The sequence below is a fragment of the Taudactylus pleione genome, unplaced genomic scaffold (assembly GCF_031769625.1).
Source record: "Taudactylus pleione unplaced genomic scaffold, aTauple2 ptg000066l, whole genome shotgun sequence".
Taxonomy (NCBI): domain Eukaryota; kingdom Metazoa; phylum Chordata; class Amphibia; order Anura; family Myobatrachidae; genus Taudactylus; species Taudactylus pleione.
The window spans coordinates 3,978,749-3,996,412 of NW_028284468.1; positions in this window are offsets into that span (position 1 = coordinate 3,978,749).

Consider the following 17,664-nt stretch of genomic DNA (forward strand, 5'->3'; position numbering starts at 1 on the left):
TGATAGTAACATCTAAGAAATCAATGCTATTGGACTCAATCCTAAATTAAAAATTGAACAGGGCCCTGTTTCTCATTTTCATGAGAAGTGATCGTAATATGCTATTGTTACCGTCTAGTTTTCATCCTATAATATTATTTTATTATAATGGAGTTTTGTCCTGTTCATGGATGGAGCAAGCCTTGGAAAACAATCTGATAATTTTAACAAAAGGCTCCTCTAATACAACTTAAATACATCAGCAATGGATATTTGTTAACAATAGCTACACGTCTGGCTATTGTTTATTAATCTACATTTAGGACACTTCAATTGTGCATATCAGTGTCTGGGTTATATTTCAATTGCCACAGATATACTGAGTCTATATTTGAAATAAACACTCACAGTATCTTTGTGTAGTCTTGATTATTTGTCACAGACATGTCTACAAGACAAGTCTGTCATCATTGAATATATAAAGTCTTTAAATATATATTTATATGTGTATCCATGCGTGTATGGGGTATGATAGGGTTTTAAACAGTATGCAGTGGTAATGCAATCGCACAAGATGCTAATAATAGCATATTAGCATCACACACCATGGTTTCATGCTGATGACGCAAGATGGTGTCGTCAGAGGCAACCTAAAATGGCATCGCTCGATATTAATTTTAATATCTGGTCTCAGCCAATCATACGGCTTCAACACCGGATTTGGGTACAAATAACTCCACACATGAGAAGTGGATTTTTTGATCCTTTGCCCAGGCATGACCCAAATGGGCTTTTTCCACCATGGGCAACAACTGTTTCCTGATTTACAGTTTATACACAAATATCCTCAGCATCAGCATCCTCATCATCATCAACATTCTCATCATCCTTGTTAGCGCCAACTACAGAAATATCCTCCTCATCCTCCTGTTGCAATTCCACAGAAGCATCCTCGATTTCTACGTCAGCATGTTGACTTGTGCTGCTCATCCTACCATTTGCAGAGGGCACACAAATGGTGGAAGGAGGATCCTCTTCAAGTACAGTATTAGAAAGGTCAGGCTCACCCATGGCAACCGTGGATATACGTGGACTCTCCTCAGGGATCTGTGACTTTTCTGAGCACACAGTTGGTTCATGTGCATTAGCGATTTTATTTTTTTGACACTTCTACAGGGAGAAGGGCTTACATCATCATAAGATGCAGAACCACCAATCATAAATAAAGGCCAAGGCCTTGTCACTTCGTGTAGTAAATGGCATATTGCCAATTTTTTCTTTCTCTGCAGCTAACTTAGCTCTTAATTTTTTTTCTTTAACACTGTAAAACATTGCTTGCTTGATTTTAGATGCCTTGACTTAAGCCTTGTACGCTTTAGTAGATGATGTAGATGGACTGGTATCGTCATGACTGGTGGCACTGGCAGCAGCTCCGCCACTAGTGTGTGGTTCCTGCAGTCTCAACTTATCGTTCTCCATATCTCCATAACAACCGACATAAATGAAGTGGGGTACAGCACTCAAGTCAATTTGTACAAATTTTAAATATTACACTGCTGTGTCATTGACCTACAGTGTGACAATATTTTTTACAAATACACTGTGTTTCCACTAACAGTCAATATTTTCTACGAATACATCCCTGCAGCCCCTGCCCCTGGATAGACACAGTTAGAAACCCCTGGATGGACAGAGCAGCCCTTGCCCTAGATGGACACAACAACCAATGGATAGACACAGCAACAGCAACCCCTGGATGTACACAACAACCACTGCCCCTGGATGGACACAGCAACAGCAACCTCAGAATGGACACAGCAGCCACTGCCCCTGGATGGACACAGCAACAGCAACCCCTGGATGGACACAGCAGAGATGGACACAGCAGACCCTGGATAGACACAGAAGACCCTGGACACAGCAACCCCTGGATGGACACAGCAGCCCCTGGATGGACACAGCAGCCCCTCTAGGATGAAGCACAGCCCTGACAGCCCGGGACTCAGCAAACAAATGGCACCAATCACCGTGGGGGAGGGACTTTTATACAATCCAAAACCCCTCGAGAATCCGACACAGCGGGAAGATGACATTTTGCCTCGCTTTGAGATCTGTGTCAGGCAGGAAACGCCTCATATCTTCAAGTCCGGGTGGGTTTGGTTCTCTGAGAAGCAGACTCGCACATCTCTAGGGGGTACATTTACTAACGTGAGAGTTTTTAGAAGTGAGTTTTAAAAGTGATGTTGCCCATAGCAACCAATCAGATTCTAGATATTATCTTCTAGGAGGTGCTAGTTAAATGTGAAGTAGAATCTGATTGATTGCTATGGGCAACATCACTTCTAAAAACTCTCACTTTAGTAAATTTACCCCTAGTAATTGGGTTTAGAACTCGCATTGAGTTCTACCTAATTACCAGAGGAATTCATCATTCCTCCTCCCTATAACTATCTATTCCGAAAAGCTGTCATTTTTGTGATGACAGCTTTTCAGAAAATAGATACTTTTTCCTACTTGCTCTAACTTAGAGCAGCTGTAATCAGTGCTGCGCATGTGCTGTTACGTTCACAAAAGCGACGCATGAGTAGCACTGATTATAGCTGCGGCAATTCTGTGTTCGTCTGCCACCCCCTCCCCCCTCCGATCCCCTCTCCCACCTACATGGCCGCGGTCTCTGATCTCCCGTCTGAAGATTTTTGAATTTATTTATTTAACATTTTACTGTGTTCTGCCGGGAGAACACAGGGCCTGATTCAGAGCCGCTCGTAAGCGGCCGCTCGTTCGCTCTGAGCGATATTCGCACAACTGCGCATGCGTATGGGTCCTAATGCGCATGCGCAAACCAGTCATTGCGGTCGGAAATCGTGTGCTCGTAAAACAGCTAGGGGCTGCTAATTTGATTGACAGAATGTACCGTTTGTGGGTGGTAACAGGGGAAGGTGCTTGAAAATGGGGGAGTGGAGATCCGAACGCAGGCGTGCCAAACGGTCAAAAGGGCGTTTAATGGGAGTGCATAATTAACAAAGGAGCGTCATCGACCACATCACTTGGTTGTCTTTTAGCCTGAACTGCTTGCAGTGGTAGTGGGATGTGATGCGAACGGCAAAGGGGCGTCTTTACAAATTAACAAGCGCATTTTTCGGACGCTCGCTCAGACATAGAGGCGTCAACACACGGCAAAGAGCTCAATTTAAATATCCGGCCCCTTTTTTAGAACGAGCGTCCGCAAATAGCGTTCGGCTCTGAATCAGGCCCACAGTCCGAGCAGGAGCCGGAGGAGGGACCATGGAGTGATGGAAGGAGCTGGAGGAGGACCTGCTCACGCTGAAAGCATGTAAGTGTAACCCGCTATATTCCACCTGACAGTGCCGTATAGTAACACCATCAAATTCCGAAAATACATAATTTTCTGAATTTGATGAATCGCTTAATTTCTACAACCCCATACTAATGTAGCATTCCCGCCAGAAGGAGGGCAAAAAGCGCCCTGCCCTCACAGCCTGCGGATGCCATCTTCACCCGCGGGTCGCAGTGTCCCGCAGGTGGAGAAATGTGCGGTGACCCGGTCACCGCCGGAGAATAGTCACTGGGCACATGCGCCCGGCATCTATTCTCCTTGTCTGCAGCGTTTGGGGGCTGCCCGGCGTGTCTGTAAGTGCCGGGCACGCCCCTAAGAGTGGCGAAAAGGGGATGCGTCTTATAGACACGCCACCTATTCGATGACCACGCCCCCTTTTCGGACACTGCGCGCGCACTAAGGTGCCCTCTCTAGCTCCGGTGCCCTGGCTGACGCTGGAGCTAGAGTGAACACTACTAATGTATGGGGAGAGTGAAAATTAACGCAGACACACTTAACCAGGAGATATTAGTGATACCTCCTGTGTTAAGTGTGTTAATGAATACCAAAAAAAAATGGTAATTAAGGAAAATGTCCTTATAATCTTTATTTTAGTGTTGATGAATAGGCCCCAGTGTCCTTTAATATTCACTTGGAAGGGCTTATAGTCTATGCTCATTTCATAAGTTTTATTGATTTGAGTGATTTGAGTGGCATATTTGCGTACACTCCCGGAAGTCGTGGGAGGCTGACGATTTTTCGGATAGCTCCCCGCACTCCCGGAAGCTTAGGCAGATCTCCCGCATCCTGTCCACTTCCTAGTGAAGCGGGCAGGATGGGGAGATTTAATAAGGAATTTGCGGGTCCGTAGGGAGGGGGAGGGACTAAATGACGCAAATCGCGCCATTTAGCCCTGCCCCTCCTCACGGACCTGCGAGTCGTGAGCTTTTTATAGGAAAGGGACGGGGCCTACTTACGTCAACAGTCGGCTCAGCCCCAAGAACCAGCTTGCCGCAGCAGCTCTCCGGGCTGCTCCCAAAAAGTATTTTCACAAAGTCGGTAAAAATGCGTTACGGCCCTGGTGTCTGGGGAGATCCCAATGATGGGATGGGGAAGGGCTAGCCAGATTATGAGGTTTTTAAAAAGAGTATACATATACTGTAGAAATCTCAGATATATCTACAGGTATGTATCACTGTCATGGATTTCAAAGGCTATGCTGTAAAATCTATCTGAATATGTTTTGTATGATTAAAAATGCACTAATATTTTGGAAGATCACTGTCCCTAGTTTCTTTGCTGCAGATTATTCCATTATTATGGTGTTTGGTGACTGACTTTCCATAGTGTACAGTATGTGTAGGGCATGTGGGGTGGTCTCATTGCATATGGGAAGCTCAGAGGCATACATTGTGATGATATATAGAAACTGTGGAGTAGGACCCCAATTTCAAAAGTGAGGGGTCCCTGGGACCCACATTTTTTTGCATAGCATAATCATTGTATAGGAACAAAAGCAGGTCCAAGTTGAATCACTTTAGCTGTGTTTATACATTTTTAAAGAAAACCAAAACCGAACCAAAACACTTGGGGGTGGTTTTGGCAAAACCAAATCACGGGGGTCCACTCACATCTCTAATTTTAACTATAGAAGTATGACTTTGATTCTATGCTGCCCAGCACTATATATGTATTGTTGATTACACTGGGACAGTGAGAGAACTTTGTTGATCTTGTTTATGTATGAGTTGTTATTAGCTTACCTATTTAGTTACGCTCATTTGAAGATCAGGCAGAACTCTCTGAAAGGAGCACCCGAAAATGTGCTAATTTTTCATAAGCTGTAATTTTCCCTTACATTACACACCTAGGAACCCAGCATTTTCCTGCAGCTGTACCTTCAGCCCCCCCCCCCTTGAAATACCCTGTGAAATGGACTCTTCTACTGCTAATGTAATTAACACACCCTCTAATTGTACTGTAGAGAAATAAATAAATCTACTGCATCTATAGTCTACCAACAGTGTCAGTCTTCTGCTCGGTGCTCATCTTGGGTTGCTCATTCTATCACAACTGGAGTACTGTAAGTCTCCCTTAAAACCTTAAGGTCGGTACACACTAGATGGTAGTGTCAGGGCTGTCTTAACAGCAGTGCAGGCCCCTGGGCAAAGCAATGCACTGGGGCCCCTATTAAACAATCCACTGCCGGGGATGGGATGCTATCGGTGGAGGTTGTGCCGGGGGAGGGAGGTGGTGTTGGCTATTGGCATAAAAATAGAAGTCATTTACAGGAAATAAAACACAAGTCACAGTCTGAACATGTACAGTACAACAAATTTCCTATTCAGTGCCCCTTATACAGTGCCCCCAGAAATGGTCCCCCTTACGCAGTGCTCCCAGTAGTAGTCCCCCTATACAACAATAGGAGAGATGTTTCAAACCTTATAAATAGGACAGATGGAGAAGTGCCTGATAGTAACCAGTCACATTCTAGCTGTCATTCATCAAGCACATTCTCTAAAATGATGGGTATAAAATGATTGGTTGCTATTGGTAACTTCTCCACCTGTCCTTTTTAGAACATTTAATGCATCTCCCCCTAAGTACCTATGTTGCTGTATCTAGTCTCATCTGAGTCTCATTATTGGGCAGCCACCAGCATCTTGTTAGCTGTCCAAGGAATGTTATCTACTCTGCCCAGTATCTGCATCTACTTGTATCATACAGCTATGATTCTAAGAGGGGTATTCAATATGAAAGGTTAACTTCCCTGGCGAAGTTAACCATTCATATCGGAGAATTTTTCTGCGTAAAGGTATGGTGCGCGCTCCCACTTATCCCCGTATTCAATATCAAATTAATGAAAACGGGAAACTCCGAAGTTGGATTTGCGTAAAGTTACGATTTTTTCCTTAAAATAATTGTAAGACCCCCCTAAAGTTGTAAAAACATGGAGGAACACTATGGGTACCCCCGTTTTAGCCTTTAATTGAAAGTCGGGGCTTTAAATAGCCGCAGCAGGTGTTTTTTTCCCGACATTGAAGAAGTGATGCAGAAGAGCACTTAGGTTATTTTTTTCGGTTTTTTAAGTGGTCCCATCAAATTTGGGGTACATGAAAATGGGTACTAGCATATTTTGATGTCAATAAAGTAAGTTTTTAAAAATTCTGCATTTGTGCACCTGCCGCTATAATTCTATTCTAGAAAATATCTGCCGCATACATGCAGAATAGCCCTGAACCTATTTCCCTATTGTTTAACAATTTTTTCCCATTTTTTTTTTTTGCACCCCAATTTTTAAATTAATTTTTTGGGGTGTCCCTATTTTTTTTTAAACTTTTTTTGCCACAGTTCTTTTTTAAATGTCAATCTCAGGGGTGCAGGCTGGTTTTTTTAAACCTGCACCCCTAAACCCCAATTCTGCACTTTTTTTCGACACCTATTCAATGGTGAAAAGTTATCACCGTTTTTTATCAAAGACTTTTCAAAACTGCGATAAGTCTTTGAAATTGAATACGGTGTAAAACTAAAACAAGTGATATTAACGCAAAAACGTTAAAAAGTGCGATATTACGCAAAAAACGATGTTATCGCACCCATATTGAATATCCCTATAAGCCCACTGTGTAAATGAGATTGCTCAATGCTCAGTTGATGCATGGACTGACCAATGGGGTGAGCGCTGGAGAACTGACCATTGCCTAAGAAGGTATGGGTGATCATCCAGGGAACTGCAGGGGCATACACGGGGACACCACGGTTTTGCCATTTGGAGAAAATAGTTGGAGTGTAATAAATGACAAAGGTAGATCTGCAAAGAAGAGAAACCTCCTGATAAATCCTCTTTATTAAAAGCAGTTTTGCTTCTCTTCTATGCCTAAACTCACCCTCTTCCCCACTCAATTAAAATGAGCTCCCACAGGGGGATTCAGATGCCTAATTTATTTACCATATCTGTATTTACAGATGTAATATTTGTTTGATGTCTTTGGATGTACTGTTACCCTCTCTTTCTCTTTATTATTCTTTATTCTTTATTATTCCCTTATTTGTACTCCCATATTGTTTTTCCCTTTTCTTTTCTGTACCCCCATAAATATTTAGCAATATACTCAATAACAATGTATTGATTAAAAAAAAAAACTGTTTTAATTCACTGATGTAACATTAATGGAAAGACAAGTAGCTTATATATTAATATACTGAGAACATAAACTATGATTGCGAGATATAAGATTTGCATATTTTGTTCTCTATCGTTCATTGCAAAGAAAAATCTAGTTCACAAACATTTCTCCTTTCAGATGTACAGTACAATTGTTCTAAAAAAACATCTAGGAGTTATTTGCCCTGAGCTCTGGACTATATTATGCAGTACAGTGCGGGAAGCAGCTCAAATGCCTGCAAACACATTCATATTTCATTTAGTAAAAAAAAAAACCTGAATCTTAGATATAAATGGCAACTAACTGGCATATGCAAACTAACTAAGCACTACCGTCTTATACACAGTTACTCACACAGACAAGTCCGCCAGCACAATGACAGAGTTCACTGCAAAGTGTAATAATCAATTTTGTATAGTAATAACTTTCTGAAACACATAGTACAACACTGAAGAAAGATGCTCCTTGCACCTAGAAGTATAATTATACTGTTTGTTAGATAAAAAGAAATATGTCAAAACAATGTACTATATGGCAAGTTACTCTTATCTAAACCCTTGGAGACTGGAATAGAACCGGAGTAATCCTCAAGAGATCCCTAGATAAATGTATAACAAAAGACCCATGTAACACACTGATATAAATCCACCAACTGTCTCACTCTGTATTTCCTACCACGGTTGTGTATTATCTAGGTGGGTGCTCAAGATAACCATTATGCACTAAGTATTATACATATATATATACAGTATATATATATATATATATATATATATATATATATAAAGAAAAGCAGGATCCATACTAAATATATTGAAAAAGCCAGATCCGTATAAAATACATTTAAAAAGTATCATTCACATAAAATACATTTTGAAGACCTTTTGAAAATGCTTTTAGAATGAAGAATAATTGTGCCTACATGTCATCTTTATGTTCAGTCATGCGGCATTGTCTCTATTTGCCCATGCTGCTATTGATCGTCGGTCACCAGCCTTGGCTAGAGGGCAAAGCCACAGTTGGGGATGGTGATGGGGTCACAGTAGGAGATGGGGATGGAGCCAGATGCACACATTGGAGGGTCATTTAGAGGCAAACATGAGGAGGTGGGTCAATGGCACACATGGGGAGGTGGGTCAATGGCACACATGGGGAGGTGGGTCAATGACACACATGGGGAGGTGGGTCAATAGCACACATGGGGAGGTGGGTCACAGGCATACATGGATAGGAGGGGGTCAGAGGCACACATGGGGAGGTGGGTCAGAGGTACACATGGGGAGGTGGGTCATAGGCATACATGGATAGGAGGGCAGAGACAAACATGGTAGGTTCTGTGTGCCTCTATTATAGTGCCAGCAGGGGGAAGAAGAGAATTAAGGAGGACAGTTGAGGGATGGGGACACGTGCGTAGAAGGAGTCCAGCACTACTGGTGGTCTCTAAAGTGAAGCCTCCCATGAAGGGAGCCCGGGGAACTTTAACTTCTGTGCCCCATCTAATGGGTCTGTAACTGCCTTTTACTGCACACTGTGTCAGTGTAAGAGGGACTGCAGAGGGCTTTGAACATCAGCTACTTTGAGCGACTGCTGGGCTCAGCGGGCGCACAATGCTCTTGGTGCTGGGGGGCGGGCCCCGTCTTTATTACTTTGGCCCCACAGCAACTGCACTGCATGGTGCACTGACAGGCGGTTCCGGAACACCATTGTCATTTTTCTAAAGACCATCAAGAATAGCATTCTGATCCGTTTTGCCTAAAAAATAGCTGTGATTAAAGGTATAAATTTGTGTGGGAATATTAATTTTTAAAGTGCAAATTTGGGCAAAAGATAGCACTATAAATTGTACTCACATCATACTTACCGACTTTACGTATCTGCTCCAAGGGGGATGACCGGGGAGCAGACACTGGTGATGACTTAGGCGGACGGGGCCGCCTTACTACATCATTCAGACCCGCGAATTGCGGGAGCGTGATGAGGGGGCGGGGGTAAATGATGCGTTATTTAGCTCCGCCTCCTCCATACGGAGCCGCGAGTCACAGCATTTATCTCCCCATCCTTCCCACTTCACTAGGAAGAGGGCGGGATGCAGGAGATGTGGATACTCTTCCGGGGGTGCGTGGGGCTCCCCGACAATTCGGGAGCCTCCTGACACTTCCGGGAGGGTAGGTAAGTATGACTCACATCATAAAAATCATGAAAATTGTAAGGGGCATATTTATTACAATCCTCATCTCAGATGCAGAAGGCATGTGATACATGCTCCCAAATTTACATTGCGATATTGGATTACATTGCAAGGTTATATCAAATACCGCATGCAGGAACAAAAGTTGCGAGAAAGCTCTGTCCCTACAAATCCCTCCCTCACAAAAAATACCCAGAGTGTGACCAGGCATGCGCCACTTGCTATTCTCATGTGACTTCCCCGCGATCTCCTTGCGATCCTCCCTCTCCTCCAGTAAGCTAACACCTACCTGCATGCTGCTGCACCCAGGGATCGGTGTCTGGCTCCTTCTTCCTGTAACTTAGAGAGCTGTGCCCAGGTACTTTTTGGAGGTGTGGCTTAAGTGCGAGAGGTGTAGCCACACTCCCCTTACAAAAAAAAAACAAATCAGAGGCCTGTTGCAAAACACTGATTACTAAACGTAAGGACTGTGCTATAGACTTCTACTTAGTGAGAGGGACTTTGGGTCCCTCTACTCTGAGAGGGGTAATCACTTTGTTTAGTTAGAGTTGGACAGGCCAGTATTTACTTTTACATTTTTTTTAATTTTGTGCTTCTAATAAAACTAGCTGTGGTTACTTGTACAGTACCAATACACTACTACTTGGCATCTGCTATCTGGAAGCTAATTGGCAGCTCTGATTGCCAGACCATCTGTGAGAGACTGTTAAAGGTTGTGGCAGTCTCCCTAGCCAGTCTCTCACTACCTGGGGAGCAGGCTGACAGACCTGTTGAGAGACACTGCTATAGCTTTATGCAAGTGCTGAATTTAAATTTTGCTTTGTGTGAGTTGGAATTAGGTCATTCCATCCTTAGAGAGGGAGACTTCTGTTTAATTAGAGCTGGACAGGCTAGGCCTTGAACTGTTGTGATACAGATTGGGGGCTGCATGCAGAGTGCGGCCACTTACCCCAGTGAATGGCAACCCTAACCTGATCATGCGCCCACGATGAAATAGCTTCTGGCAACATTTTTTTCTATTTGAGGTATTCTAGCTGTATTGCTTTGCATATGGGCCCTGTCGCGGGAGTGGTCCATGTGACCATTCCGCGCTATTCAGACTGTTGGCAGTGGCGCCTTCACCCACCACTCACACCAATGTCACTGTGTGCCCTGGGTACAGACTGCTATGTAGCCTATCCTATTCAAGTGTATGGGGGCCCATAGCACCTGTCACATATATCTCTTGCATCATTCATGAAAATAAATTTTGCTTTTGTAATTGCTCAGCTTTAACTTGGTGGTTCGAGATGAAACAAAGGCCCTCATTCAGAGCCGTATGCTCTGAGCAGAGCGCACGCTCTGAATGAGGGCCGCCCTCCATAAAAATGGAGCGTCCTCCTGGACGCTCGTATAGCTGTGGGTCACCACCCACAGCCTATACGAGCGTGCAGTTTGATGGCCGCGATGGTCCTGACCATCGCGACCATCGAAACTGCGAGCCGGAGCCTGCGGTTGAGGTTTTCAACCGCAAGCCCTGGAGTGATTTTGGCTCTATCAGAGCCAAAATCACTCCCACTGAACATCGACCCACTTGCGAGCGGACAGCCACTCGCGAGTGGGTCTGAATCAGGGCCAAAATGCAGAGTAATTCTAGGGTGTAAATTTTCTAAGAATCATGTTTGGGGCAGATTAAACTCGAACAGGTTCCCTCAAACACGCATGAGTTTTACCAGACCAAACTCGCAAGTTTACCAATAAGTGAGTTTTGCAAAATCGTGGTTTTTGATGGTGAATGCAAACGTGTTTTGTTATGCGAGTTTTTGGCAAAACACATGTGAGAATGGATGTGTTTATAAACACACACGGGAATGTATGCATCATCCTAGAATTATGTTCTGATTGAAGCAGTCACGTAATATACACACAGCCCAAGCATATAAAATGCCACAAACAGCCCAACCTTTGAGGGTTTTGTTGGTTGGATGTTGCAGAGGGACAGTGAGGAGTGTGTTTAGTGGTGTACAGTAGGAGAGGTTTTGGCTAGTGGAATCGATGCTTGGTAGGTGGAAGTTGTTTTGTGCTTATTTATTGTCTTGTCATATATTTGTTTGTTTCATTTTTCTCTTTCTTGATTGTGTATTTCTTTTGTCCTGTCAATGTTTTTTTGTGTGTGGTGTGTGTGTGGGTAGTAGGAGAGAAGGTTTGTGTTAGTTTGGTTTTTTTTTCGGGTGTGTCTTGTGTTTGTATATGGAGGGGGACAGGAATATGTCCAGGGCAGAGGAGAGGCAGGGAGAGAGTGAAGTGGAGGAGGTTGCATCTCCATAGGGTGTATTGAGCAGTACAGGCAGCAGTGATGATACGCCCAGACAGAGGGGCAGGACCAAGATGGGGCGCAATGTGAAGTTCTCTGTGGAGGAGAACATGGTCCTAGTGCAGGAGGTCATGAAATCCCACCACATGCTGTTTGGACAAAAGACTGCCAACACATTGAACCGCTGCAAGAATGCCATATCACCCAGGACATTAGGCATGCCCACAATGCAAAAACAAAGCTACCCTGACTGCATGCCACTGTGACTCCTGTCTAGGGAACCAGATGCAGGTATCCATTAGTGGGTGAAATGCCGCCATTACCTGAGTTAGGTACCTTGAGAATGTTGACTGGGATATCCCGAAAACTCTACTGGTCACAGACTGAAAATTACCAGTAGCCAGAAAGTGCATCACAGCCAGAAGCTTATGCAGGCCTGAGACAGAGGGGGTCATTCAGACCCGCTCGCGAGCGCAGGATGCTCGCAAGCAGGTCGATGTTACCCCAATGCATATGCGCACGATGGAGGGAGCTCCGTCGTGGGCATGCGCGAGACCCGGACAGCGACAGCCAAGCTGTCGCTCCGGGTCTCGCACCAAAGGGGGCGTGCTGTCGATGGTGACTGACAGCACGCCCCCTTTGGTGGGCGTGCCGGGGGCGTGGCTGCCAGACGGAGGCGTTCCCATGGGAACGCCTACCGTCTGGGTCCGGCCCCACTGACATCACTAGTGATGTTAGTGGGAGTGATTTTGGCTCTCATAGAGCCAAAATCACTCCAGGGCTTGCGGTCACCGAGACCCTACCGCAGGGTCTCGTCACAAGCCTGATGGTCGCGATGGTCTTGACCATCGCGACCATCTTTTTGGCCGCTCGCATATGCTGTGGGTGGTCACCCACAGCTATGCGAGCGACCAGGAGGCCGCTCCATTTTTAGGTAGGAGGGCACTGATTCAGAGCGAGCGCTCTGGTCAGAGCGTCCGGCTCTGAATCAGGCCCAGAGTGGGATCGTGCTGTGTCAGGGACTAGGTCCAGTTTGACTTGGTCATGCAGATGGAATATGTTGGTACGGTTCATTTGGAACATCTGTATGAACTCTCCATCGGCCAATGCGTTCAGGTTCAAACACATCCTAAAAAATGTGGCCTGAGCAGCCTTTGTGATACCCACATTACCTCATGAGCCTGCTCAGTTTCTTGCTCCTGTAACTTGTTACTGGGTCCTTCCAGCCTAATGGTAGAGCCTCAGAAATCCCAGCCACATAGAGTGAAGAGCAATGGTAGCATATTCTGCCATTTTTGCTTAACACAAATCAGTGCAGCTCTCTAATAGGATGGCCGGCGGTTCAAATCCTGACTGCAGCTGCCCAACACAGGAGGAAATCCCAATCGTCCCTAAGGTAAGTACTAACTAACCTAATTCCCCCCCCTAACCGTAACCCTCCTTTGGGGTGCCTAACTCTGACCTCCCTCCCAGTGCCTAACCCTAATCTCCCCTCTAAGTGCCTAAACCTAACCCCCCCTTCCCCACTGCCTAAACCTAAGTCCTCCGGGAGAGTGCCTAAACCTAACCCCCCTCTGGGGGTGCCTAACCCTAACCCTCCCTCCCCCTAGCCTAAACTTAACCTCCCGGGGGTGCCTAACCCTAAGTCCCCGCCGGGAGCCCTAAACCTAACCCTCCACCCCTCGCACGGCTGTCCGCCTCGGCGCCCGGCATCCCTTCGATCGGGATGCCGGTCTCCGGTAAAATGGCAGACGTCGGGATTTCGACGCCTGTCATTTAACCCTTGCCGGGATTAAGCAGTCAGGAAGCCGGCGGTCGGCATTGCGTCCGCCGGCTTCCCGACTGCCTCTCCTCTAATAGGCATCATCATTGTGTTCCCACTAATTGCAACTTGAAACACCTGTGAACTCATGCAAACACTCATCTCAGGAGGTAGTCTATTTGAAAAGTCTATTTTGGCGAGAGTTTGGTAATTGTATTGTATTGTTTTCTATGGAAAGTACTTGCGAGTTTGACCGATGGTGTATTTGGTCGAGTTTTGTAAATTCGTGTGAGTTTTGATGTTCATTTCCTGCAAGTTCACATGTGTTTGCCCTTAGTAAATTTGCTAGTCGGGAAAACAGACTAAACTTGCATGAGAATGCAATCTCAACTAAATTTACCACTAGGAGTTTCCACTACAAAATAATGCAGTTTTCATGAAAATCGGTTCAGTAATTTTTGCGCTAACTTGGAACTAACACACAGGTTCTCAAACTCTGCCCTCAGGATCCCAAACAGTGCATGTTTTCCATGTCTCCTCATAGAATCACAAGTAGAATAAGTAGAATAAATGTGTCAGTGAGTAACGACTACACCTGTGCACCTGCTAGGTGATCTGGTAAATGTGAACTGTGTGAGGTCCTGAGGACGGGGGGCCTGATTCATACCCGGACACTAAGCCGATAGTCGCCCATATGCGCATGTGTATGCGTCGCAGTGCGCGTGCGTGAGCCAGTCACTGTGATTGGGAATCATGCGCTCGTAGTACACAGACTGAGCACTAATTTGAGTGACAGTGCCATTTGAGGGTGGTGTCAGGCGATGGTCTCTGAAAATGGGGTTGTGGATGTGTGAATGCAGACATGTCTGTGTGTTCTAACGGCACCTGGTTGTATTTCATCCTGCAGTGATCGCAGTGATTGCAGTGCTTGCGGCAGGGTAGGGTCTACCTCAAGGGCTATGAGCAGCTATGATGGCTCTCAATGTTACTGATATTACATACACTAAGTCACCCATAGTTTTATTATTTTCACCATACTTAACTTAAACTTAACATCTAAAATAACGACACTGACAACTGAATAGATTTGCAATAAAGAGGTCGCAGCCAAATTTATTTAATTGGATTGTAATTGATCTGTAATAGCATCGAGCATGGTGGCGAAAAAGCAGTGCTAACTCGGCTACAGCCCATAAGCGGAATGTATTACTAAGATGGGGGTGGAGATTCCACCCCCAAGTGCGAGCTATCTCGAGTAGTACCATCTCCCCTTAATCTAGCAAAGTGCTGATCCCTCCATAAGATGGAGACCTGGTCCTCCCCTAAGGCAGCGACCGACTCGCCTCCTCAAAGGGGGGATGCTAGCCAAGTTCAGCTGCACTAAATTGAGCCGCCGAGGAGCACTGCTTTCCGCCAGCTGCGCCTCACCTGTTGGAAGAAAACAAAGAATAACACTCCAACGAATAACATCGGCCCAAGCCGATTTAAATTGCAGGGTGGGTGGGTGGGATCACAACTGGAAAAGAGGAAGCTGACTCCTCCCAGTGCACTGATAACTCTAAACAGAGCCCGCCTAAACAGGTCCCTGATAGGCTGTCAAACTCTGATTGACTCAATACAAATACCAATAACATGACTGCGACCAAAAACCCAGTTCTAACCAGTACTGCTACAATAAAAAACAGGGTGCTTATCTCCTCTCATGCTTCTGCTAGCATTCGTGTGCTTTAAGTCACCCATAGTTTTATTATTTTCACCATACTTAACTTAAACTTAACATCTAAAATAACGACACTGACAACTGAATAGATTTGCAATAAAGAGGTCGCAGCCAAATTTATTTAATTGGATTGTAATTGATCTGTAATAGCATCGAGCATGGTGGCGAAAAAGCAGTGCTAACTCGGCTACAGCCCATAAGCGGAATGTATTACTAAGATGGGGGTGGAGATTCCACCCCCAAGTGCGAGCTATCTCGAGTAGTACCATCTCCCCTTAATCTAGCAAAGTGCTGATCCCTCCATAAGATGGAGACCTGGTCCTCCCCTAAGGCAGCGACCGACTCGCCTCCTCAAAGGGGGGATGTTAGCCAAGTTCAGCTGCACTAAATTGAGCCGCCGAGGAGCACTGCTTTCCGCCAAATACGGGGTCCACTGACGACGTACCGCCACCAGCTAACTTGGACCGCTAAATGCGTCCAATACCAGACAAAAGAACTGGTACAAACCAGATCAAACCTTTCCCAACCAAATGCACTCCATTTGATCTATAGATCTTCATAGCAGAGACGGGGGTGTTTGATAGCACGCCCCGAGACTCTCCACGGAACAAGACACCGCAGCATTCAGTTGTCTCCTCACTCTCTCACAAGCTGAAGCTCCTTGCTCTCCTCTCCAAAATCTACGAGGAATGACTTCAGTCCAAACCAACTGAACCTGTGACCAATGCTGAGCAATTATTTGCAAGTCTCTCTTATAGCAATGATGAACTCTACACCTCTACACGTGCCCAAATCATTGCCTCCCAGATGGATGACCAAGCAGTCTGGGGCACCCCTTTTTTTCTCTGAATCCCAGAGAAGAGTCAAAAAGCCATTCCATCTGACACCGCGCACCCCAATCCAGCGGACATTACAGGGGGTCTCTCGAGCAAGGGAGTGCCTGCCAGCCCAATACACATATGAATGACCCACAATCCACACCCTATCAAGTACCCTACCACGACCTGTAAGGAAAAAGTTTTTAAAGGAACAGTATTGCTCATACACCATAGCATTTTCACCACCAACCAGGGAGGGAAAACTGAGTTGTTTGAGTGACCCAGATGGAGGTGAACAACACCAAAACCTCATTGAGGGCAAAAGGTGAAAAGAGCTCCAATCCCCCCTAGCGGCGGGTAGCTTAAGGCACTGGGTTTCCCAAAAAACAAACTCGCATTGAAGCGCTATCTAATTAGGCAGCTTGTCACCTCTAGCATAACCTTTATAAGCGGAAGACTTCCACCAACCCTGGATTGCCTCGCTGGAAGAACCCGCTGCTGCCGCACCAAATCTGAATGAGTGTGCTCCATAATGCCCACCGGCAAATCAAGGGCTATCAAATAATGCTTAAAATTCGCTGTGAACTGAAAAACGTGAGAGCGGTGAAAGGTCCCCATGCACTAGCCATTGCAACCCCCTTTCGCAGACGCCGCTGGTTGTAATGCTTAGCTATGGCCACGGGGCATATGCTCGGGTCCGGATGCACAGTAATTGACTACCAATGTCCCCCCACCTAATTGGTCGGTCTTTGATCTCAGAATTTTCAGCAAAATCGAGTCCGATATCATAATCACATTCTCCAACAAAGTTCCTGTGCGCACTGACTTCTTACTAGCAGTTGCCAGTTCACCTACACGCAGCGCCCCGAAAAATGCCAAAACAAATGCCAAACTGACAACATCGCCTCATAATCTCTAAAGGCCGCGCCTGCCGCTGCCAGGCCGCTACTCCTTAACAAACTGGTACCTACTGGCCTACGAGAATCATCTGAATGCGCCTGTTCTTACGCCCAACCCTTCAGAGCTTTGGAAAGAATAAATTACTAGTTGGGTCTACCAAGACACGCAATTGTGAAAAATATGAAGTGCCTGCCAAAGCACCGGACATTGCTGCTTTTGACCGTCCTTGTTCATGCCAAAAACCAAATGAACTGCAACATGTTACCTTCAACACTCTTACCCTGATCTATTTTGTTAATGAAAGCCAGCAAAGAGTTCCACGCTTCCGTATAGGACCTTAGGGTACCCGTCGCCAACGCTTTCAGGGCGAGTCTGCCGATGCCGACCTGATGCTCTGCCAGACATGAGCATGGCAGGGTAAACCATGAATGCTAGCTGTGGACACCAATGCTCTAAACCTTGACCATTGGACACGAGATAAAGCATCCGCTAATTCGTTTT